We start from the raw sequence: 25658 nt of genomic DNA on the forward strand, positions 1-25658 counted from the left end.
CCATTCCAAATAGCGAGAATTAGGATTCTTGATCCCTCTCAATCTCTCTTTCAATTTGAGGATCCAGAGAGGTGTTTTCATAGTCATCTCCGAATATTTGCCATCTCGGGATATTTTCGATTTCATTTTTCTATGATATGTCTTTCTATATGAAAATTGGTTATTTACGATGTATGATGATCCCTGTTAAGCATCCACGGCTGAATGGTTAAAGCGCCCAACTCATAATTGGTAAATTTGCGGGTTCAATTCCTGCTGGATGCACATGAATGGGAACATTCCATAAGACTATTGGAACTGGCTCTCTATCCATGGAATCTCATCGATCATCCATACATAACGAATTGGTATGGTATATTCATACCATAACATAAGAACAATAAGAACTCGAATTCTTATCGATACTGGAACTTGGAGCATAGGAGGGAAAGTCGATTTATGGATGGAATCAAATACGCAGTATTTACAGAAAAAAGTCTTTGTTTATTGGGAAAGAATCAATATACTTTTAATGTCGAATCAGGATTCACTAAGACAGAAATAAAGCATTGGGTCGAACTCTTCTTTGGTGTTAAGGTGGTAGCTGTGAATAGCCATCGACTACCTGGAAAAGGTAGAAGAATAGGAACTATTTTGGGCCATACAATGCATTACAGACGTATGATCATTACCCTTCAACCGGGTTATTCTATTCCACTTCTAGATAGAGAAAAAAAACTAAAGGAGAATACTTAATAATACGGCGAAACATTTATACAAAACACCTATCCCGAGCACACACAAGGGAACCATAGACAGGCAAGTTAAATCCAGTCCATGAAATAATCTGATTCATGGACGGCACCGTTGTGGTAAAGGTCGTAATTCTAGAGGAATCATTACCGCAAGGCATAGAGGGGGAGGTCATAAGTGCCTATACTGTAAAATAGATTTTCGACAGAATCAAAAAGACATATCTGGTAGAATCGTAACCATAGAATATGACCCTAATCGAAATGCATACATTTGTCTCATACACTATGAGGATGGTGAGAAGAGATATATTTTACATCCCAGAGGGGCTATAATTAGAGATACTATTGTTTCTGGTACAAAAGTTCCTATATCAATGGGAAATGCCATACCTTTGAGTGCGGTTTGAACTATTGATTTACGTAACTGGAAGTAACCAATTAGGTTTATGATGAAACCTAGAAATCGATCACTGATCCAATTTGACTACCTCTACGGGATAGACCTCAACAGAAAACTGTTGAGTAACGGCAGCAAGTGATTGAGTTCAGTAGTTTCTCATAGAAAATTATTGGCTCTAGAGATATGGTAATATGGAGAAGACAAAATTGTTTGAAGCACGCACAGAACCGGAAGCGCCCCTTGTTTCAAAGAAAGGAGGACGGGTTATTCACATTTAATTTGATGGTTAGAGGCAAATTGAAAGCTAAGCAGTGGTAATTAAGACCCCTGGGGGAAAATAGGGATGTCTCCTACGTTACCCATAATATGTGGAAGTATCGACGTAATTTCATAGAGTCATTCGATCTGAATGCTACATGAAGAACATAAGCCAGATGACAGAACGCAGAGACCTAGGATGTAGAAGATCATAACATGAGCGATTCGGCAGATTTGGATTCCTTTCCTATATATTCACTCATGTGGTACTTCATCATATGATTCATATAAGATCCATCTGTCTAGAGATCGTCATATACATCTAGAAAGCCGTATGATTTGGAAGAAGCTTGTACAATTTGGGAAGGGGTTTTTGAGAGAAAAGAAGAATCTACTTCAACCGATATGCCCTTAGGCACGGCCATGCATAACATAGAAATCACACGTGGAAGGGGTGGGCAATTAGCTAGAGCAGCAGGTGCTGTAGCGAAACTAATTGCAAAAGAGGGTAAATCGAACACTTTAGGATAAACATCTGGGGAGGTAAGTTTAGTATCCCAAAACTGCTTAGCAACAGTCGGACAAGTGGGTAATGTTGGGGTGAACCAAAAAAGTTTGGGTAGAGCCGGATCTAAGTGTTGGCTAGGTAAACTCCCCGTAGTAAGAGGGGTAGTTATGAACCCTGTGGACCACCCCATGGGGGCGGTGAAGGGAAAGCTCCCATTGGTAGAAAAAAACCCACAACCCCTTGGGGTTATCATGCGCTTGGAAGAAGAACTAGGAAAAGGAAAAAATATAGCGATAGTTTTATTCCTCGTCGCCGTAAGTAAATACGTAACTAGGAATATGAAAAATTGCATTTTTGGAATTTGCAATAATGCGATGGGCGAACGACGGGAATTGAACCCGCGCATGGTGGATTTACAATCCACTGCCTTGATCCACTTGGCTACATCCGCCCCTTATCAAGCTAAAGAATTTTTTTCTTTTTTCCATTGATCATTATTCTATTAATTCTGACCTCTGTACTTCGATCGAGATATTGGACATAGAATGGCACTCTTTAAAAAGGAAAAAAAAGGAGTAATCAGCTGTGACACGAAAAAAAATGAATCCTTTTGTAGCTCATCATTTATTGGCAAAGATAGAAAAGGAGGAGAAAGAAACAATAGTAACATGGTCCCGGGCATCTAGCATTCTACCCACAATGGTTGGCCATACAATCGCGATTCATAATGGAAAGGAACATATACCTATTTACATAACAAATCCTATGGTAGGTCGCAAATTGGGGGAATTCGTGCCTACTCGGCATTTCACGAGTTATGAAAATGCAAGAAAGGATACTAAATCTTGTCGTTAACTGAATTCTAAATAGAAAGATTAAGAAGAAAAAAAGATTCAAAATAAAGACAGAAATACCCAATATTTTGTTCTAGCAAGATATTGGGTATTTCTGTCTTTTCTTTCTTCAAAAATTCTTATATGTTAGCAGAAAAACCTTATCCATTAATTGATGGAACTTCAACAACAGCTAAGTCTAGAGGGAAGTTGTGAGCATTACGTTCGTGCATTACTTCCATACCAAGGTTAGCACGGTTGATGATATCAGCCCAAGTATTAATGACGCGACCTTGACTATCAACTACAGATTGGTTGAAATTGAAACCATTTAGGTTGAAAGCCATAGTACTAATACCTAAAGTAGTGAACCAGATTCCTACTATAGGCCAAGCAGCCAAGAAGAAGTGTAAAGAACAAGAGTTGTTGAAACTAGCATATTGGAAGATTAATCGGCCAAAATAACCATGAGCAGCCACAATATTATAAGTTTCTTCCTCTTGACCAAATTTGTAACCCTCATTAGCAGATTCATTTTCAGTAGTTTCCCTGATCAAACTAGAGGTTAACAAGGAACCATGCATAGCACCGAATAGGGAACTGCCGAAAACACCAGCTACACCTAACATGTGGAATGGATGCATAAGGATGTTGTGCTCTGCCTGGAATACAATCATATAGTTGAAAGTACCAGAGATTCCTAAAGGCATACCATCAGAAAAGCTTCCTTGACCAATAGGGTAAATCAAGAAAACAAGAGTAGCAGCTGCAACAGGAGCTGAATATGCAACAACAATCCAAGGACGCCTACCCAGACGGAAACTAAGTTCCCACTCACGACCCATATAACAAGCTACACCAAGTAAGAAGTGTAGAAAAATTAGCTCATAAGGACCACCATTGTATAACCACTCATCAACAGATGCAGCTTACCAAATTGGGTAAAAGTGCAATCCGATCGCCGCAGAAGTAGGGATAATAGCACCAGAGATAATATTGTTTCCATAAAGTAAAGAACCAGAAACAGGCTCACGAATACCATCAATATCTACTGGAGGGGCAGCGATGAAGGCGATAATAAATACAGAAGTTGCGGTCAATAAGGTAGGGATCATCAATACACTGAACCATCCGATGTAAGGACAATTTTCAGTGCTAGTTATCCAGTTACAGAAGGAACCCCACATGCTTGTACTCTCGCGTCTCTCTAAAATTGTAGTCATGGTAAGATCTTGGTTTATTCAAATTGCAAGGACTCCCAAGCACACATATTAACTAGAATATAGATAATAGAAGGCTTGTTATTTAATATTATAACATATACTATATACCAATGTCAACCAAGTCAGCCCAAAGATTAGCTATCCATATAAATATATTAACCAAACCAATAATTTTGTATTTGTAAATGAAGTGAGTCAAAGTTAAAAACTTTGATGGGTCTTTTCTATATGGGTTGCCCGGGACTCGAACCCGGAACTAGTCGGATGGAGTAGATAATTCTTCCTTGTTACAATAGAGAAAAATCCCTCCCCAAATCGTGCTTGCATTTTTCATTGCACATGACTTTCCCTATGTAGAAATAGCCAATTTTTATTCCAAAGAGGAAGTTCTACTAATTTTTTTAATTAGTAAGTTGATTCACCTACTCTTTATTATAATAAAAAGAACATTTCAGAATGAAAAATAGAAAAGTTTTTTCTTGATCATTTATCAACCCTTTCCTTTTTCTTAATTTCGTCTAATGATTAATTAAGAGGGTTGACCAGGTCATTGATACGTATAATATCCAAATACCAAATACGCTCAGTGTGTGATCCACAGAAAGAAAAAAGAGTTGTTTTGGTTAACATCAAAGAAAAAACTTGCTCTTCTTCAATAAAAAATTCTTCTAAAAATGCCGAACCCAATCGTTTCATAAAAGTTCGTACCGTGATTTTATGTTTACGAGCTAAAGTTCTAGTGCATGAAAGTCGAAGTATATACTTTAGTCGATACAAAGTCCGTTTTTTTGAAAATCCACTATGATAATGAAAAAGATTTTTACATATCCGACCAAATCGATCAAGAATATCCCAATATGATAAATTTGTCCAAATGGGTTTACTAATAGGATGCCCCGATCCAGTACAAAATTGAGCTTTTGATAAGTATCCTATGAGGAGAGTAGCGGGGACTATGGTATCGAATTTTTTTCATTCGAGTATCTATTAGAAATGAATTCTCCAGCATTTGATTCCTTACTAACAAAGAACTTTTTGGTACACTTGAAAGGTACCCCATAAAATCGAAGCAAGAGTTTGCTAATTGGTTTATATGGATTCTTCACAGTTGAGTCCAAAAACAAAAATAATATTGCCAGAAATTGATAAGGTAGCATTTCCATTTCTTCCTTGATACCGAACATAATGCATAAGAGGATCCATAAAGAACCATAGGATTTTCCAAGAAAAACCAGGGTACATTATCCCAAAATGTTCCATCTTCCTAGAAAAGTGGATTCGTTCCAGAAGATGCTAATGGTAAGCAAGAAGATTGTTTACGAAGAAACAACAAAAAAATTTATATTCTGATACATAAGAGTTATATAGGAATCGAGATAGTCTTTTATTTTCTTTTGAAAAAATGGATTTTATTGAAGTAATAAAACTATTCCAATTCGAATAGTAGTTGAGAAAGAATCGCAATAAATGCAAAGATGGAACATCTTGGATACGGTATTGAAGGAGTTGAACCAGGATTTCCAAATGGATAGGATAGGGTATTCCTATATGTGATAGATAATCCAAATGCAAAAATTGGTCTTCAAAAAAGGGAATATTGAATGAATAGAGCGTAAATTCTGAAGCTTTGGTATTTCTTTTTCTTTCGGACACAATAATTCCCATAGCGATAATGGGATTTCCACAACGATCGCAAACCCTTCAGATAGAATCTGAGAATAAAACTCAGAATAAAAATAATTTTTGTAATCCAATAATCGATCTTGGTTAAGATGAGTAACCGAGTTATCCAAAAAATTCTCCTGATACATTCGAATAATTAAATGTTTCACAAGTAGTGAACTAAATTTCTTGTTATTACAACTAACAACTATTTCCACAGGTTCAGAACCATTTAATCCATAATCGTGGGCAAATGCATAAATATATTCCAGAAAGAGAAGTGGGTAGACGAAGTATTGTTGACGAGATTTATGTTTTTCTGAATACCCTTCGAATTTTTTCATTTGTATTTCTACTTGAATCAGAGAGAAGAAGCATTTCTCGGTTTATCGAATGATGATACATAGTGCAATATGGTCAGAACAGGGTGTTGCATTTTTAATACAAACCCTGAAAAGAAAGGGAGTCTAATCCACGGATCTTTTCTGCTCCTTTTCTACCCAATTAGTTTATGTTTGTTCTAATTAAAAAAAAGAACATAACAAGTTTTTTGTTTTTGCAGGCCAATCGCTCTTTTGACTTTGGAATACAGCCTCTTTATCAATATACTGCTTCTTTTACATATTCAATCCATAACATCCCTCATTCAATCCATAATCAAGAATAATTAGGATTTCTAAAAAAAGAAAAAATAAAGGGTCCACTCATAGGAAAACCCAACCTTTCCCCGCATCCGACACTAATCTATTTTTAACGTCTAATTAGAGCGGGGAATCATTCCAATTAGGAAGTTCAGCTCGTTGCTTTTTATTTTACCAGAATTGGAGCCAGACCTTATCCATTTATTCACTAGACCCAGAAAATCGTAATTTTGGATTCCATTCAAAAAAGATTGATTTTATTACGACATGCTATTTTTTCAAGTCATTACCTTTGAGGATCAGTCGTGGTCTTCTAGACTGTAGCAAGAGTCTGGACGAATTTGTTGTTTCATCCAAATGTGTAAAAGATCATAGTCGCACTTAAAAGCCGAGTACTCTACCATTGAGTTAGCAACGCAGATAAAAAAATGATCTTAGATACGATCAAAATCCAAAAATCAATGGAATTACACCGCGCGCTTCTGTCAAAACATTGAACTAGTAAGACATCAAAAGATTTTTTTTATCTACCATGAAAAACACTCAAATGCCAAAACGAACAGGTCCGGTTAAATTCCACTAAAGTAAAGTTAAAAAACGAGCGACCCAAATCACGATGGCCAAATTCTCCTTATTTTTAGCGATTTTTATGAATATATATATATATATATATATATATATATATTATATTGTATGAGAATACATGCAAGAGGAACACCCTTATCATTTGAGCGAAGTCTTGGGAGAAAAATGGAATATGGAGTGAGGATAAAGAGACCCATCTATCTACAAATTCTATTTGTTCAATAGACCTTTTTCAATGGAAATACAATGGTAAGAAAACAAATTAGATAGAAAAAGTAAATAAAATAGGGGCTTATGTTGGATTAGCACGATATAATATAAATCCAAATAGGATTAAGAAAGAGGTAAATTGTGTCTAAATAATTAGACAACTAGGAATACTAATAATCTTCTCCTATCCTACTTTTTGATTCATTTAGTTCTTCAATTAACTCAAAGTGCTTTCTTTTTCTTTAAAGAATTCCGCCTTCCTTAAAATATCATAAACAATTCTTGTCGGTTGAACACCCTTTTCAAGGAAATAGAGAATAGCTGGAACATTTAAACAAGTATGATTCTTTACCGGATCATAAAAACCTACTTTTTGAAGATGTCTTCCTTCTCTTCGAGATCGAACATCAATTGCAACGATTCAATAGACAACTTATTGGGATAGATGTAGATAAACAACGCCCCCCCTAGAAACGTATAGGAGGTTTTCTCCTCATACGGTCGAGAAAATGATTCGAATTTCTGTCGATAATAATAGAAATTAGACTATGACGTGCATTAATTTCCTTACAGAAAAAACAAATTTCATTTATACTCATGACTCAAGTGGGCTAATTTTTCCTGACAAACTTCGAAGGCAAAATCCTTCCAAAATTTTTGAGTCGTCTTTAAACTCTATTCTTTGTCTCATTTCGAACGAATTGACTTTTATTCCTTATTCCGATCTAACTCTGTTGTTGAGACAATTGAAAATTGTGTTTACTTGTTCTGGAATCCTTTATCTTTCATTTGTGACATCCTTGGGTTTAGACATTACTTCGGGAATTCCTATTTTTTTCTTTCAAAAGAGTAGCAACATACCTTTTTTCTTATTTCCTTCGATAAAGCATTTATCTCTTCTATAGAAATCTAATAAGAGGGATTGATTCTACTATACTTTTATTGGACTTTCTTCTTATTTTAACCTTTCGATTTATTTCTATATTAAGGATAGGCTGACAAAGTTGGCCTAATTTATTAGTTTTCACTAGCCCTAGATTCTTTCCCTTGATAAAAAAATTATGTTCTCTCGAGCTCCATCGTGTACTATGTTACTTAAACCCAGCGCAAATTTTGTTCGGAACGAATAGTACAGGCTATGTCGAGCCAAGAGCATTTTCATTACTATGGAAAATGATGGATAGAAAAATCCGCAATCGATCATGTCCTTCAAGTCGCACGTTGCTTTCTACCACATCGTTTTAAACGAAGTTTTACCATAACAAACATTCCTCTTTTCATTGCAAAGTGGTATAGAGAATTGATCCAATATGGATGGAATCATGAATAGTCATTGGTTTAGTTTTTTTATACTAATTAAAACTTGCTATCTATGGAGAAATATGGATAATAGAAAGTAAGTATTTATCCGGGAAGCCTCCGCCAAGATCCAATTTATTTAAACCCGTATTAAAATTCTATCATCTGAATGAAACATAGTTTGAAAAAGACGACTAAACAAGTTTGCTTAAAACTTATTTATTCTTAAATTTCCACCCTCAACGGATGGCTCGAGATGATTAATCTTGAAGTGAGAAGAGAAGGATTGACTCTTCCTCAATAAATAAACTATCAACCTCCAATTTTTTTTAATTAATTTAATTACTAGAATTCTAATTCTAGTAGTAATATATTTTTTCAGTACCAAAACCATTAACTGTAATAACTAAATAAACTATTCTAGTGAAAAGATTGAAAGTTTTTGGTAGTTATAGAATTCTCGTACTTCTTCAACTCGAATCCCAAAAGGAAGAGAAAATATGACTAAGTGATTTTATAGTAGAGGCATATCCTGAATGTTCTTGATAGATCCCATTTTTTCATGAAAATAAAGATAGTCAATTTGACTGGACTTAAGACTTTATTATGTTTTCTGAGAAAGAATAAGATATCATTATTCTCTTTAATAAACTTTTGTCTCATACGGAATACTATATGATTTCACCGTTTGTTTCATCAGAAACAATCTAGGACAGAAGGATTCGAACCTCCGAGTAACGGGACCAAAACCCGCTGCCTTACCACTTGGCCACGCCCCATTTCGGGTTTTATGCGACACTAATAAACACTAGTATGTTTATTTGTTATTCGTCAATACCATTTCAATTACATTAAAAAGGAGGGATATTCTCTTGCTAGTATTCTACACATGCAGATAATATAGAATCAAAAAATGCATTGATCATTACATGGAATTCTATTAAGATATTATATGAAAGTCGAATTTATTCAACTCTCATTTGAGAGTGCGAATACAAGGAGGTATTTTGTGTTTTGGAAAGTACGAAGAAAAAAGATTTTGAATCTGCCTTTTCCTTCTTTCCCTTAAAAAAATAACTCAAGAAAAATCAAACTATTTACTCTACAAGAATGAAATGCTTGTTATGCCTAATATACTTAGTTTAACATGTATCTGTTTTAATTCTGTTCTTTATCCTACTAATTTTTTCTTTGCCAAATTACCCGAAGCTTATGCTATTTTCTATCCAATCGTGGATATTATGCCTGTTAGACCTCTATTCTTTTTTCTATTAGCCTTTGTTTGGCAAGCTGATGAGGACATGACTAGCTTGGATATGACCAAATATATTGCATACATGTATATTTGTGAGGTGATTTCTAATGCAAACTATGCAATAATTTATTTATGTCATGCATGACAAAAATACTTCACAAACTTTTGTGCCATGTCTAATTGCAGGCGTATGGGACATTTGTACAATACACATATGAAGATAAGGGAGAAAGAGATGTTTACTTGTTGTTCAAAAAGTTCTCTCACGTCACTTTTGGCCCAAGAGAAGATAGAGTCCAAGTCTCTCACGTTCTGGACTCAGATTCGGACTGCACAAACACACCTGATTCAAAACGCCAAGAACTCTTTCATCCGGACTCCGAATTGGGTGATTCTTTTTTGTTGGAAAGTAGATTTCATGCTCTTTCCAACCCAATTGGAATCACCTTAAAATCTGTCCGGAGCATTGAGTTATGGACGAAACAATCTGACGCTGCAGCAGAATCCGAGTCAAACTACAAGTCCAAAGGTGTTACGTCACCTCCACTTGGGCCCATGAGCCTCGTATGACCTAGGGTTGGTTTTAGGCTGCCTTGGGACCTTCTCCCACCTCCTTGGCCGCACCCCTTGCTCCTATATAAGTAGATCCATCTAGTAGCTTTTTCCTTATGATTTGTTTAGTTAAAAGTTAGCCATTGCAACTTCGTGTACTTAGTTTGTGTCCAACGACCAGACCAAGACCGCTTACGGATCCCCACCCTTATCAGTACTTCATATATATTCACAATATTCAGATTGTTTTATCATATTCTTGCTTGTTCTTCGATTGCTTGCAGGAATAGACCTTCGTGGTCAGGTTGATCGTGCTCCGGCGTGGTCAGTGACCTCTCGGAGTTGGTTTAGCGATTGCTACGGCGCAACGTCATGCACGCTTGTAGTCGGATCGTCAAAGTCGTCTCCACCAAATCGATAGTTATCATCTCATCGAAAGATCGGGACACCTCCGCCTCTATCAAGTGGTATCAGTTTTCAGGTTGCTCGGTGAGATTTTATAGTTTTTCATAGTTTAGATATCATATGTCATTCATACCTACAGTCCATGAAAAAGCCACAAAAAAAAGTTAGATCTGTTCATCCTTTATCCAAGCCAGTCTCAACCTTTGCAATTTTCTATTCATTGCTTGCATAGTTGAATTATCGGTTGCATCGTCGTGTCAGTTGCTGGTCTTAGTGTCTAGTTCCTTTAGAGTTTCGAGTTCTGTTCACATTAGTCACGCCGCCGCTGCATCATTATCCCTTCCGCTGTCCACCATCCCATCTATTAATTTCCACCACGTGCTATGCACTGTTCATTGTCATAATCATAGTTTAGGTCATTCACATCTTCGCCTGATCCAATCTGCATCTTATCTAGTTTGTCTTGGAGAAATGAAAGAAAAAAAGTGTGAGAAGAAAAAGAAAAAAAAGCGTGAGAAAAAAAAGAGAGAAAAAAAATCGGATCTATCTAGAATCAATCGCGTACCTGAATTCGGATTGGAATCTGTTTTGCGCACTGTTCAGTAAAACAGGTGTATCTTCCTCATACGAAGTCCATTTTGGCTCTGTGAGTACTCAAATTGAAGCTAGAGACGGGCCGCATCTAAATAGTTGCAGAAGCTTGTTCAATATTTGACACCTCAAAATCGGCTTCTAAATAGGTCTTTTTGCCCTCTGAAGTTCGTGAACACAGCTTGTTCCAATTTTTCTGGCCAGTTTTAGAATTCTTTGACTCCTCAACTAGGAATTGAGTGATTCTTTTTGGAAAGCTTGAGTTAGTAGCATTCTTTGAAAGAATTTATCAGAAAATTGGCTCAAACTTTTCAAGAGGAAACTTGGAGAGAGAGTTGTTGTATGTCCTACTTGGCAGTTGTTTTTCATCATTATCTTCACTACCGTTGTGATCTTCACTTATATCTTAGTGTTCTAGACTCAAGTCTCTAGTCCGGTCTAGCCTTGGACCAGCACAATACCGTCGTTGACTGTTTATTTAAGATTGCATCTTTGAATTGATTATTGCTAATTTTTTTGCTACCATATATAGCCAACCCAGCTCCACATATTTTTACACCGTGTATACATACGTTCCCCTGGCAATCGCTTTACACAATCTTCAGAGTGACTTGACACCGCTGGTTGCCTGTCACCACTTGCCGCATGGTAAGAACTTGTAAGATACTGATATTTGCTTTACTGTGAGCACTTTACAACCACCTCCTAGTAGTGCATAGGAACATTATTCTCTAATTTTGTTTCTTGTTTCTACTAATCATGACAGGTTCCGGAGATAGAAGTTCTTGGACGACAGACACATTTTCACCATCACGAGAGTTGGGACAACACACACAAGCACATGGTCAGGTTATCTCTTTACCGTCATTTGATGGTAGATTTAATCATGCTATTTATCTAGCTTGGGAGCTTGAAGTAAAACATGTTTTTCGTCACCATGACTTTTTTGAACTTGAGAGAGTACGAGCTGCCACTAGAGCATTTACTGCTTTTGCTTCTGTTTGGTGGAGTGTGCATTGTAAGAAAAACATTGATAACCAACCCACAACTTGGAAACATTTGAAAGATGTAATGAGACAACAATTTTTCCCTCCTTACCATCATCGTGAATTGCTTTGCAAATTTGAACAATTTAAACAAGGCAACAACACTGTGCATGCTTACTACCAAGAGTTCAAATCTTATATGCATCATCGTGACATAGAAGAATCTGAGGATAATACAATGAATAGATTTTTTGGTGGTTTGAACCATGATATTCAGGCAAGATTTCAGTATATTCCTCGTTGCATTACTGGTATGTATGTTCGTGCTTCTACCTTTGAGAGACAGTTACAGGAGGATGCATTGGGTGACTACAACAACTACTATTCCAGTTCATGCTCACCACCATTGGTTGGTTCCTCCACCGTTGCACCTACTAGAGCAGCCCCACCTCGGATTGTGAGCACGACATCATCTCAAGAGTATGGTGCATTGTCTACGTCTGTACCTACATCATCTACGTCTTTGCGACAAGGTAACAGTAAAGGTGTTGATGATATAACTTCACATGAGAATGATGCATCCCTAGTTAACTTGAATGCATCATGTGTTGAGTTACCTGGTGATTTGAGCACAACACCTATTTTAGAGAATCTTGATACTGTCATGAATGCGTCATGTGATCAAACAACTGAAATACCAACAATTTTGAGTGGACCCATTGAATTAACTATTGATGCAAAAGAATCAATGTTTAATCATTTTGATATGACCTCTAATCTTGGTGATGATTCTGTGTTGAATGACTTATTGCATGTTAGCTTATTTAAGCATGTTGTAGCTTGTAAATTTGATGCAAGTAAGGTTTATTCACCAATGTTGGGATGGTTTAATGATGAATATTGTCAATCTTTTGATATGAATAAGAGCTTCACTTATATGTTTAAACTGAGTTACAATATTTTTATGCCTTATACTTATGATAATATTTTGGCTTTATATTTTATGATCAATGAAAGTTACTTATGTATACATGTGTCATATGTGCAAAAATCAAGGGAAGTAAAAATGGATGACATATACATATACAACATGTACACCTTGTCTCTTTTGTTAGCCACATTTCAGATTAACCAACGCCGAGGAAGGCTTTGTTTTCAAGAAGGGGAGGATGATGAGGACATGACTACCTTGGATATTACCAAATATATTGCATACATGTATATTTGTGAGGTGATTTCTAATGCAAACTATGCAATAATTTATTTATGTCATCCAGGACAAAAATACTTCACAAACTTTTGTGCCATGTCTAATTGCAGGTGTATGGAACATTTGTATAATACACATATGAAGATAAAGGAGAAAGAGATGTTTACTTGCTGTTCAAAAAGTTCTTTCACATCACTTTTGGCCCAAGAGAAGATAGAGTCCAAGTCTCTCACGTTCTGGACTCAGATTCGGACTGCACAGACACACCTGATTGAAAACGCCAAGAACTCTTTCATCCGGACTCCGAATTGGGTGATTCTTTTTTTGTTGGAAAATAGATTTAATGCTCTTTCCAACCCAATTGATATCACCTTAAAATCCGTCCGGAGCGTTGAGTTGTGGACGAAACAATCTAACGCTGCAGCAGAATCCGAGTCAAACTACAAGTCCAAAGGTGTTACGTCACCTCCACTTGGGCCCATGAGCCTTGTACGACCTAGGGTTGGTTTTAGGATGCCTTGTGATGTTCTCCCACCTCCTTGGCCGCCACCCCTTGCTCCTATATAAGTAGATCCATCTAGTAACTTTTTCCTTGGGATTTGTTTAGTTAAAAGTTAGCCATTGCAACTTCGTGTACTTCGTTTGTGTCCAACGACCAGACCAAGACCGCTTACGGATCCCCACCTTTATCAGTACTTCATATATATTCGCAATATTCAGATTGCTTTATCATATTCTTGCTTGTTCTTCAATTGTTTGCAGGAATAGACCTTCGTGGTCAGGTTGATCGTGCTCCGGCGTGGTCAGTAACCTCTCGGAGTTGGTTTAGCGATTGCTAAGGCGCAACGTTGTGCACGTTTGTAGTCGGATCGTCAAAGTCATCTCCACCAAATCGATAGTTATCATCTCATCGAAAGATCGGGACACCTCCGCCTCTATCACAAGCTGCTGTAAGTTTTCGATGAAATCTTTAGTACTCTGTATGCCAAATTGAATGATGTGTTCATTGCAAAAAAAATTTGGGTAAAAGCCGAGAAGTTTTATATTTTTATATAATGAACCTTCGGTTCTCAAATTTAAATTCTTCTACATTTAATGGGTAGCTACAACAATAAATTTGGATCAGCCTTTCTACTCCCCTGCACCTAGGTTGAGAAGGTACCTACACAATACCTAACCACCTAACCCTATTTTTGCTATTGATAAGAGTGCTTATTATAAATGAATTCTTGCAAAAAAATTCAAGAATTCATTTTTGCATTTTTAGGTATAAAAAAAACCCATCCTAGTGGATCCGTGTGGTAAGGAAAAACTGGTAATCTATTACTTAAAAAAAATCTTGGAGATTATGTAATGCTTACTCTCAAACTTTTTGTTTATACAGTAGTGATATTCTTTGTTTTACTCTTTATCTTTGGATTCTTATCTAATGACCCATGACAGAATCCTGGACGCGAGGAGTAAAAATTCCGTTTTCTTTTTCTTATTGGATTTGTTTCATACATTTATCTATGAGAAAATCCGGGGGTCAGAATTATTTCCAATTTGAAAGTCCCAAATGATCCAAGGGAGCGGAAATAGAGGGATTCGAACCCTCGGGACAAAAAAATTGTACAACGGATTAGCAATCCACCGCTTTAGTCCACTCAGCCATCTCTCCATGTTCCAAAGCGAAAGGTTTCCGTGATATTATATACGCAAGAAATAAGAAATAATGGTTGCAAAAAAAACCATTTTTTCTTTCAAAAGTCTATAAAAATTATATTGCCAATTCCATTTTAGTTATATTCTTTTTTCTTAATGTTAATAAAAAAAGAAGAAAATTCTTGTTTTTTCTTTCTAAAAATCGATATTGGCCGAGAGACAATCAAATAGATTTTCTCTTTAGCGGGCATTTCCATATAGGACTTGTTATAATTATAATAAAACAAGCAGGTTATATAAAAAATGTTTTTTTGTCGATTCTTTATCAAGAAAGCAAGGGTTCATATCAAATCCACCATAAAATTGGAAAGAAGCATAAAGTAAGTAGACCTGACTCCTTTCATGATGCCTCTATCCGCTATTCTGATATATAAATTCGATGTAGATGAAATTGTATAAGCGAATTTCTTTATTTCCTTAGACTTAGACCGCGCAAGACAAGAATTTTTCGCTATTTACGATTTCATATTCTTGTTACTAGATGTTCTATAAATATAAGAAGAAATCGCAACTCCTTTGCGCTACACATAAAATTGGATTTTGAAGGTCCTTTTTTTCAGAATCCTCTATTTTAGTTCTTCCACCCATGCAATAGAGAGGGAATGGGAAAAGAAGAGTTACTTTTATTTTCATTTTTCCCTTAAAAGATAGACTTTGAAATAGGAGTCTTGGAATAATGCTGAATTCAAAGGTTTATTTCTTTCTATAGTATAAGAAAAAAAAGATTTCTATTTCTATAGTATAAGAAAAACAAATAGTATAAGAAAAACAAATCGAATCAAATTCATGGATTTACCACGACCTCGGCTGTGACTCCATAGATAAAAAAGGGCATTGAACGACAAAGAAATCGTCGACAGATGATAAAACTATCATATGCCTTCGAAAGTGATATGAGGTGCTCGGAAATGGTTGAAGTAATTGAATAGGAGGATCACTATGACTATAGCCCTTGGTAGAATTCCTAAAGAAGAAAATGATCTATTTGATACTATGGATGACTGGTTACGAAGGGACCGTTTCATTTTTGTAGGATGGTCTGGCCTATTGCTCTTTCCTTGTGCTTATTTCGCTTTAGGGGGTTGGTTTACAGGGACAACTTTTGTAACTTCTTGGTATACCCATGGATTGGCTAGTTCCTATTTGGAAGGTTGTAATTTCTTAACCGCAGCAGTTTCTACCCCTGCAAATAGTTTAGCACACTCTTTGTTGCTACTATGGGGGCCCGAAGCACAAGGAGATTTTACTCGTTGGTGTTAATTAGGCGGTCTATGGACTTTTGTAGCTCTCCATGGGGCTTTTGCACTAATAGGTTTCATGTTACGCCAATTTGAACTTGCTCGGTCTATTCAATTGCGGCCTTATAATGCAATCTCATTCTCTGGTCCAATTGCTGTTTTTGTTTCTGTATTCCTTATTTATCCACTGGGGCAATCTGGTTGGTTCTTTGCGCCGAGTTTTGGCGTAGTAGCGATATTTCGATTCATCCTTTTCTTCCAAGGATTTCATAATTGGATGTTGAACCGATTTCATATGATGGGAGTTGCCGGAGTATTAGGTGCGTCTCTGCTATGCGCTATTCATGGAGTGACCGTAGAAAACACTCTATTTGAGGACAGTGATGGTGCAAATACCTTCCGTGCTTTTAACCCAACTCAAGCTGAAGAAACTTATTCAATGGTCACTGCTAACCGCTTTTGGTCCCAAATCTTTGGTGTTGCTTTTTCCAATAAACGTTGGTTACATTTCTTTATGCTATTTGTACCCGTCATCGGTTTATGGATGAGTGCTATTGGCGTAGTTGGCTTGGCTCTGAACTTACATGCCTATGACTTTGTTTCCCAGGAAATCCGTGCAGCAGAAGATCCTGAATTTTAGACTTTCTACACCAAAAATATTCTTTTAAACAAGGGTATTCATGCGTGGATGGCAGCTCAGGATCAGCCTCATGAAAATCTTATATTCCCTGAGGAGGTTCTACCACGTGGAAACGCTCTTTAATGGAACTTTCGTTTTAGCTAGTCGTGACCAAGAAACCACCGGCTTTGCTTGGTGGGTTGGGAATGCCAGACTTATCAATTTGTCCGGTAAACTACTTGGAGCTCATGTAGCCCATGTCGGATTAATCGTATTCTAGGACGGAGCAATGAACCTATTTGAAGTGGCCCATTTCGTACCAGAAAAGCCCATGTATGAACAAGGGTTGATTTTACTTCCACACTTAGCTACTCTAGGTTAGGGAGTAGGGCCAGAGGGGAGATCTAGATACTTTTCCGCACTTTGTATCTGGCGTACTTCACCTAATTTCCTCCGCAGTCTTAGGCTTCAGTGGCATTTATCACGCGCTTCTGGGACCCGAGACTCTTGAGGAATCTTTTCCATTCTTTGATTATGTCTGGAAAGATAGAAATAAAATGACTACAATTTTGGGTATTCACTTAATTTTGTTAGGTCTAGGTGCTTTTCTTCTAGTACTCAAGGCTCTTTATTTTGGCGGTGTATAAGATACCTGGGCCCCTGGGGGGAGATGTAAGAAAAATTACCAATTCGACCCTTAGTCCCAGTGTTATATTTGGTTATTTACTAAAATCTCCTTTTGGTGGAGAAGGGTGGATTGTTAGTGTAGATGATTTAGAAGATATAATTGGTGGGCATGTATGGTTGGGTTTTATTTGTGTATTTGGTGGAATTTGGCATATTTTAACCAAACCCTTTGCATGGGCTCGCCGTGCATTTGTATGGTCTGGAGAAGCTTACTTGTCTTATAGTTTAGCTGCTTTATCTGTCTTTGGTTTTATCGCTTGTTGTTTTGTATGGTTCAATAATACAGCTTATCTGAGTGAGTTTTATGGACCCACCGGGCCAGAAGCTTCTCAAGCTCAAGCATTTACTTTTCTAGTTAGAGACCAGCGTCTTGGAGCTAATGTGGGGTCCGCTCAAGGACCCACAGGTTTATGTAAATATCTAATGTGTTCCCCAACTGGGGAGGTTATCTTTGGAGGGAAAACTATGCGTTTTTGGGACCTTCGTGCTCCATGGTTAGAACCTCTAAGGGGCCCCAACGGTTTGGACTTGAGTAGGTTGAAAAAAGACATACAACCTTGGCAAGAACGACACTCAGCAGAATATATGACCCACGCTCCTTTAGGCTCTTTAAATTCCATGGGTGGCGTAGCTACCGAGATCAATGCAGTTAATTATGTCTCTCCTAGAAGTTGGTTATCAACTTCTCATTTTGTTCTAGGATTCTTCTTTTTTGTGGGCCATTTATGGCATGCAGGAAGAGCCTGAGCTGCTGCAGCATGTTTTGAAAAGGGAATCGATCGTGATTTGGAACATGTTCTTTACATGAACCCTCTTAACTAAGATTTTCTTATTTATACCTGTTCTACTTTTTTTCTGTTCTGGCTCGGTTATTCCATCTAGCCGAGCCATTCATTCATTTTTATGAAAGAAAGATAAGGGACAGAAAAAAAATGAAAGAAACAAACGTATTCAATAAGCAAAAGGAGAGAGAGGGATTCAAACCCTCGATAGTTCCTAGAACTATAGCGGTTTTCAAGACCGGAGCTATCAACCACTCAGCCATCTCTCCACGGCCTAATCCTTATTTTACTCCTACAAATAGAACATAGCCATATAAAAAATAAAAAGAGTTATTAGCCTCTAGAAAGATATCAGATACAAGTTCCTTTTCGATATATCTCTGTATACTGTATACACGGATACAAGATACGATATACCCGCTTCTGAAATAAAGAGTAAATAATCTCTTCTCACCCCCATATCCAAATAAAAAAGCGGTTTAAGTAATAAATTTGAATTAAAGAGAAGAATCAATGGATTCATGATTAAACCCCTCCTACTTCTTGTATTTTTTTTACAATTTTGGTTAAGTGAGGGATCAAATATGTAGTCAACTTTATTTGATGGTGGCTTGCAGGATTAGAAATATGACTATTGCTTTCCAATTAGCTGTTTTTGCATTAATTGCGACTTCCTCAGTCTTAGTAATTAGTGTACCCCTTGTATTTGCTTCTCCTGATGGTTGGTCAAATAATAAAAATGTTGTATTTTTTGGTACATCATTATGGATTGGACTAGTCTTTCTCGTAGCTATTCTGAATTCTCTCATTTCTTAAATTAAATTTGGTTAATATTTATTAACCCCATAAAAAAGAAATAATAAAGGCCATTTCTTCTAAAAAAATTAGAATAGTGAGACGTATTAAAACGCAATTTGCGTTCCGAATTGCTCGCTTTTCTCTTTCAGTATTATGAAATTCCATTCCCATTAGAATATTCATTGACAGATAATAAAAAAAGGAAAACTCTAATATAATAGAAAATGAAATGAAACGGTCGACCCAGACATAGAAGGTCGACCCAGGCGGATATACACTATAAAATATATACCGTAGCGAGCGTAGTTCAATGGTAAAATATCTCCTTGCCAAGGAGAAGATACGGGTCCGATTCCTGCCGCTCGCCCGCTTAATTTCTCAAAGTACTATGATAAAAAGTTTAGTCTAGTTAACTGTTTAACTACTTATATTAAATTAAGTATTAATTAGGTGTTAGTCTAGTGCCGTATCCCTTACTATCTTACCCTTCCTTTGCATCCCATTCAAAAAAGAGGGCGCTCCGGAGGCAGAAATAGAACTCACCAATAGAGCTCCAAAAATTGGGTATTAACTGGGACAAACAACGGGCAAACTGTTTTTAAAGGGAAGGGAGAGGTAGATTGTCCCTTTCGTTTCATTTTTATTTTCTGCAGGGTAGGGAGAAGCCTTGCGCCTTCCTTTTTTGAAGGCAAGTGACTTCGTAAATTGCTCAATTTTGCCCTCTAGGGCCGGGAGCTAATGAATAAAAAAGGGTTGGATACGCCCCTCTACCATATCTAGAGAAATAGAATAGTCCTTTTATACAGACTGCTAAGTGCGGAGACGGGAATCGAACCCGTGACCTCAAAGTTATGAGCCTCGTGAGCTACCAAACTGCTCTCCTCCGCTCTGGAGTACCAGAAACTGGTGGACAAAAAAGGCTTGAATACAAGCCTCTAACATGTCTAGACAAATAGAATATTCCTTTTATACAGAATGGAGCGGGTAGCGGGAATCGAACCCGCGTCATTAGCTTGGAAGGCTAGGGCTTATAGTTGACGTTGGTTGATTATTTTTAACGTCTCTAATTCAAAACCGAACATGATATTTTGATTTCATTCGTCTCCTTTATGGATATTCTCACCACTTAACATCTATGTCAGCTTTTCTATTTGAATGGAACCAAAGCTCTCGGCTTTCTATATGATCCTTATAGAGTAGGAGATAGAAATTCTATCTAAATCAATCTAATCCACTTACTTCGTTCCCTAATTTCATTCAAGAGATCCTGAGGAAAAGAATTGGGTTTCCACCGACCTGAAACAATATACGGATGGTTCTAGTAAACCAAAACTATCGTTTTTTAGCTATTTGGCTTCCTTATTCCTTATTTTAAGAAGATTTAGTTACGATTGGAAATCAACTTTTTTGTATCTTCATCCATAGATCCTTTACTCAAATTTTCAAAATTGGAATACTTAATCCAATGCAAAATTATGCTTCGCGACTCTGTACTCTTAATCCAATTCTTATTTTGGATTGAATTTAACTAGTCTTTGGATACAAATCGCCAGAATGTATATTCTTCCTCAATATGCTATTGAGAGGAAAAGGATTTAATCCTTTATAAGAACTAATGTTTTCATCATAATATAAAAATAAAAAACTTAAGGATGCCTTAAGTATATCATTTCAAATTCAGTTATTAATAGAACGAATCACACTTTTACCACTAAACTATACCCGCTACATTGTAGATTATGGTATAAATGGTACCCTTTGTCAAGGATAGCCATTTGACAAGAAGGCTAATTCCCCCTTATTGAATCAGATGGAGAAGGTTCATGACACTGAGCCGTTGGTACTTATAATCGATCGCTCGCCTTTACTTTAGGATTTAGATAGCCCCTCTGGTCTATAAAAAAAAATCTTTTCTTACCATGCTAATAGCGCCTGAACCAAATGTATTTATTTTGATTAGGATCCTATTCTACGGTTACGACTACGATAATAATTATTTACTTTGCAAGGACGTAAGTGTGTCAGAATGCTAAATTGTTTTATTATTCCTACAATATAAACTGGGGGATATAGGGGGTAACATTGTCCCTATAAATTCCTTTTTTCCTTTTCTTTTTTGTCCAGAATTGAACAAAAAAGAAATTCTGGAAGATGTTTTCTTCCCCCATTAAGTCCGAGCCATAGAGTAAGAGTGAGATGAGTTTTCCAAATTCATCATAGACTTTCCCTATGGCTTGATAGAAGTAAGCAGCAAAGAGTCGTAACTTAAAGAAAAAAACGGACAGGGACGACAAATTTACCTGATGTAAAGAAGATCCTAAAAGTCTCTGATTAGTCGACTCTCTCCATGTAACACTTTCCTCTCTCTCCTTTTTCCACTGACTCAATTCTAGTTTATTAGATTCTTGTTTAAAAGAATGAAAAAAGTTCAATAGAACTAAGAACAAATAAAAAATAGCATAGAGGATCAAGGCCATTACCAAAAGTTCCTCCCAAGGATCCTATATCCTATTGGGTATCTGTTCCCCGCCTTTTCCCGCTAGGATCGGAAATCTTATATTTCCCATATCCATATACCATTGAATCCTTGGGGTTCCAGAATCCGCCTATTTTACTAGTCTTCAGAAACGGAAAACCCTGAACCAAGAAGAGTTGGATATGTTATGTACGGTATGTTTTTTATTAATTTTATTTTGAGCTCTCAAAATATCGATATATACATATACAATCTCTACATAATGTCTCTCTCTCTATCTCTATATATTATATATATAATATGTACATTATGCAGTGGACCCATAATGGGAAATCCAAGTGGCTAATTTTTGAATTAAATAAAAAGCCCTTTTAACTCAGTGGTAGAGTAATGCCATGGTAAGGCATAAGTCATCAGTTCAAATCTGATAAAGGGATTTTTAAATTAGTGGTAGAGTAATCTCATGCTAAGACATAAGTCATTGGTTCGAATCTGATAGAGTACTTTTCTACTAAATTGATTCACTTTTTTCTTTGTTTTTGAAACTTTCTCTATATTTTTAGAGAATTTATGACTTAGTGCGGGATGGATACATTTTTGGTCTGAACACTAAATGAAGCACGGAGAATTAATCTATAACAATCAACTAAAAAAATCCTAGATGAAAACATAACAGAAAAGTTGGAAAAACTCTTTGCTTTGGATCTATTTATACTTTCCGAGTATATTGACAATTCCAAAAAACTGCTCATACTATGATTAGAGTATAATCACTAGCGGTTGTATATGGCCCTATTGTCTAGTGGTTCAGGACATCTCTCTTTCAAGGAGGCAGCGGGGATTCGACTTCCCCTAGGGGTAGGGAGTATTATGAAAGGAGGTTAATCATAGATTAGCAAAAACCCTAGAATAAATTCTTCCTGGGTCGATGCCCTAGTGGTTAATGGGGATGGACTGTAAATTCGTTGACAGTCTACGCTGGTTCAAATCCAGCTCGGCCCAAACCAAAAATCTATGGCTTCGTGAATATGAACTAAATCCTTTTGTTTTTCTTCCAGAAAACAAAATGTCTGATCTATAGAAATAAAAGATAAAGAAAAAAGGGATTTTTTTCTAATCCATATCTCTCTCATTCCTTGCTTACAAACAAAAGAGTTTTTCTTATTGAAGGTTGGATTATTATCCATTTTTACTGATAAAAAATCACGACATACTAGTTATGTCACTCTCACTATACCCGCGTATAATATGTGGGTATGTAGTATATGATTCGTCTATTTCTTAGAGTACGAAAGACGAATCGAATCTTCTTATGGTTCTATTTAAGAATGGGTATGCCATACACCCCGCGGGGATTGTAGTTCAATTGGTCAGAGCACCGCCCTGTCAAGGCGGAAGCTGCGGGTTCGAGCCCCATCAGTCCCGAACTAGGGTTCAATGAATGGAGAAATTTATATTTCCTTTTGCCATGAAAAAAGGGGCAGGGAGGAAGATTAAATACCCATAGGGCACCCTTACTTCACTTTTTTATTTTGCATCTCTCATGAAAGAGGCAGGGAAGGCGTATAAGAATTTTTTTCACTACTCCCGATCGATAAAGATAAAGAAAGACACACATACGATATGTGGATTAGTAGAATTTAGGATATTATATTACTCTATCTTTCTTTATGATGATACCATCCTCATCTTAATTTCCTATTCCACTCTTATGGAATAGAGTACCGGTATTTTACCGGAATCCATACATAAATCATATTCCCTTTTTATTTCAGACCTCTTTTCCCCATCTCACTTCTACTGCTTATTTGGATGTCTATGTGGCCCATAGAAAGTTGGTCATATAATACATACATAATTGTGTGTATAACTATAAGAAAAAGGAAGGGAAATTGTATAAGATTAAGAAAGTATAAGATTAAGAAAGCTCATGGGTTAGAGATATAGAAAAGAAAAAGTAGAAAAGGATTAAAAAAGAGGGAATTCCTAATCCAATCAAAAAACCCATTTTGGTCTTAGTGTGGATAGAGGATCTTCCTATGATATACTATATAAGTCTCATCCGTGAAATATAACTCTTATCCATGAATTGATTTGATAAATCCAATATTCATAATATTCAATTGATTCAGTATTATCAGAATGCAAGCCCTACCCTTGAATTTACAAGATACCCCTTTTTCCTCTCCATGGGATTACATCCCGAGTTATTGTGAAAATAAAAAATAAAGAGGTTATGGAAGTCAATATTCTCGCATTTATTGCTACTGCACTGTTCACTCTAGTTCCTACTTCTTTTTTACTTATTATTTATGTAAAAACAGTCAACCAAAATAATTAATTGGAATTCCAATTAATCATTGAAGAAATTAAAAAGGGATTAAATAAAAAAATCCAAGTCTTAAATGAAAGGATCTGGTTGGAATCTTAAAGTGTGGTAGAAAGAACTACATATAGTTTTTTCTACGACACTTTAGATTCTTTCTATTATATTATCTTTGAATCTACATAGAATAAAATAGATTAGTAGATTGAAATAGTTAAGTAGTCTAATTCAATTTCTTTTTTCATTGCATCCACTTAATTTCAATCAGGTCAAAATAAAAAAAAAATTAAGACAATTCTTGACCAAAGAATCCATGGAAGGAAAGAAAAATAATAGTAAGAATAGACTATAGTAAAAAGTAAAAGGAAATGGAAAATGTGTGATATGCCGTGAATAGTTCCATGGAAGAAAGTCTAATTTTCTTATGTATAGAACTTTTTGTACCATTCGTCATTTCTAGTTGAAATTCTGAATTGGTATAATGGCTCTTTCTTACAACTTACAATACAAGAGTTTGTTACAGGAGTGAAACAAAACTAAAGAAATAGATTAAAGAATAACATTTGACAAAATGATTAATGCGAAATGTTAAAGAAAAGAATTGATACAACAATTTGATTACTTAATCAATTAGTAGTATCCCTAGAGTCCACTTCTTCCCCATACTACTAGTGAAAGAGAAAATGTAAAGACTACCATTAAAGCAGCCCAAGCGAGACTTACTATATCCATCTAAATTATGTCTCCTATTTCTATGAAGGGATTATTGTACTATTGATAAATAATCATAGTGGAATCAAGGGTACAGAGTCAAAAAGGGATTCCGCCCTAAGGCCATGGATCAATCAGTTCAAGGAATTTACTCCTAACAAATTCTTATAGGAATTCTGGTAGAATTAGAGAGCATTAAAAATACGATACTATAGCCCTTTTTTCCTTAAAAAAGAAAGAGTACGGGAATGATGTCCTGCATAGAAGAAGCGGGAATAGGAAGATTTTTTATTCCTTTTGTTACTCTTTTTTTTAAGCAAAGGATGCCCGAATATACCATAAAATTATCGATAGATAAATATTTATTGGATACCTACCTTACCTATGTTTATTTTTGACCTAAACCTTACAACCTTGCTTTGTATCATTCTATGAAAGAATGAAGAGACTTTATCCATAACACAACTCCTAAATTGATTTTTCATCGAGCTATTTAATCTGATTCTCGTTAGAATTAAGTAGTCCTTACTTTAGTGTATGTAGGTAACATAAGATGTATGATAAAAAATGTATAATAATTAGTAAGTCTTGATATTCTTTCATGGAGTCCCTTCTTGAATCTTAGATTGAAAAAAAAGAATGCCCCTTAGGGACCTTTCTTTGGATACCAAGATATATGACATCTTATCCTCGTATTTTAAAATTATCAAATCGAATCACAATTAAGAACCAATTCAAATTCATATAATAAAAGAATAAGGAAATGCTACCTCACTCCTATTAATAACCATTTTGGCCACTACCGTCAAAACAAATCCTAACCCTACTTTGAGGATAGAACTATGGTATGGTTTCTCTAAACCCAGTATCGGCAGGCCTAGTTACTCTCTTGCCCGAACTTATGCGAAGTAAAAATTTATCGAATTCGATCAGCACTATAAAAAAACCTAAGTATTTAATTGATC

General features: G+C 36.1%; 1 non-coding gene and 4 pseudogenes across 1 annotated transcript; 3 read left to right on the forward strand and 2 right to left on the reverse strand.

The window, feature by feature from the left end:
• Positions 1-2879: 2879 nt before the first annotated feature.
• On the reverse strand, positions 2880-3971 carry LOC119295993 (annotated as a pseudogene).
• Positions 3972-4334: 363 nt separating this feature from the next.
• Positions 4335-6065, reverse strand: LOC119293589 (annotated as a pseudogene).
• A 9844-nt stretch (positions 6066-15909) lies between these two features.
• LOC119295994 lies at positions 15910-16949 on the forward strand (annotated as a pseudogene).
• Positions 16950-16982: 33 nt separating this feature from the next.
• On the forward strand, positions 16983-18533 carry LOC119292656 (annotated as a pseudogene).
• Positions 18534-22578: 4045 nt separating this feature from the next.
• TRNAY-GUA lies at positions 22579-22658 on the forward strand. Its single transcript has one exon. It is a non-coding gene; the product is annotated as a tRNA-Tyr (tRNA).
• Positions 22659-25658: the final 3000 nt, after the last annotated feature.

This window comes from Triticum dicoccoides, chromosome 4B, assembly GCF_002162155.2.
Source record: "Triticum dicoccoides isolate Atlit2015 ecotype Zavitan chromosome 4B, WEW_v2.0, whole genome shotgun sequence".
Classification (NCBI taxonomy): Eukaryota; Viridiplantae; Streptophyta; class Magnoliopsida; order Poales; family Poaceae; genus Triticum; species Triticum dicoccoides.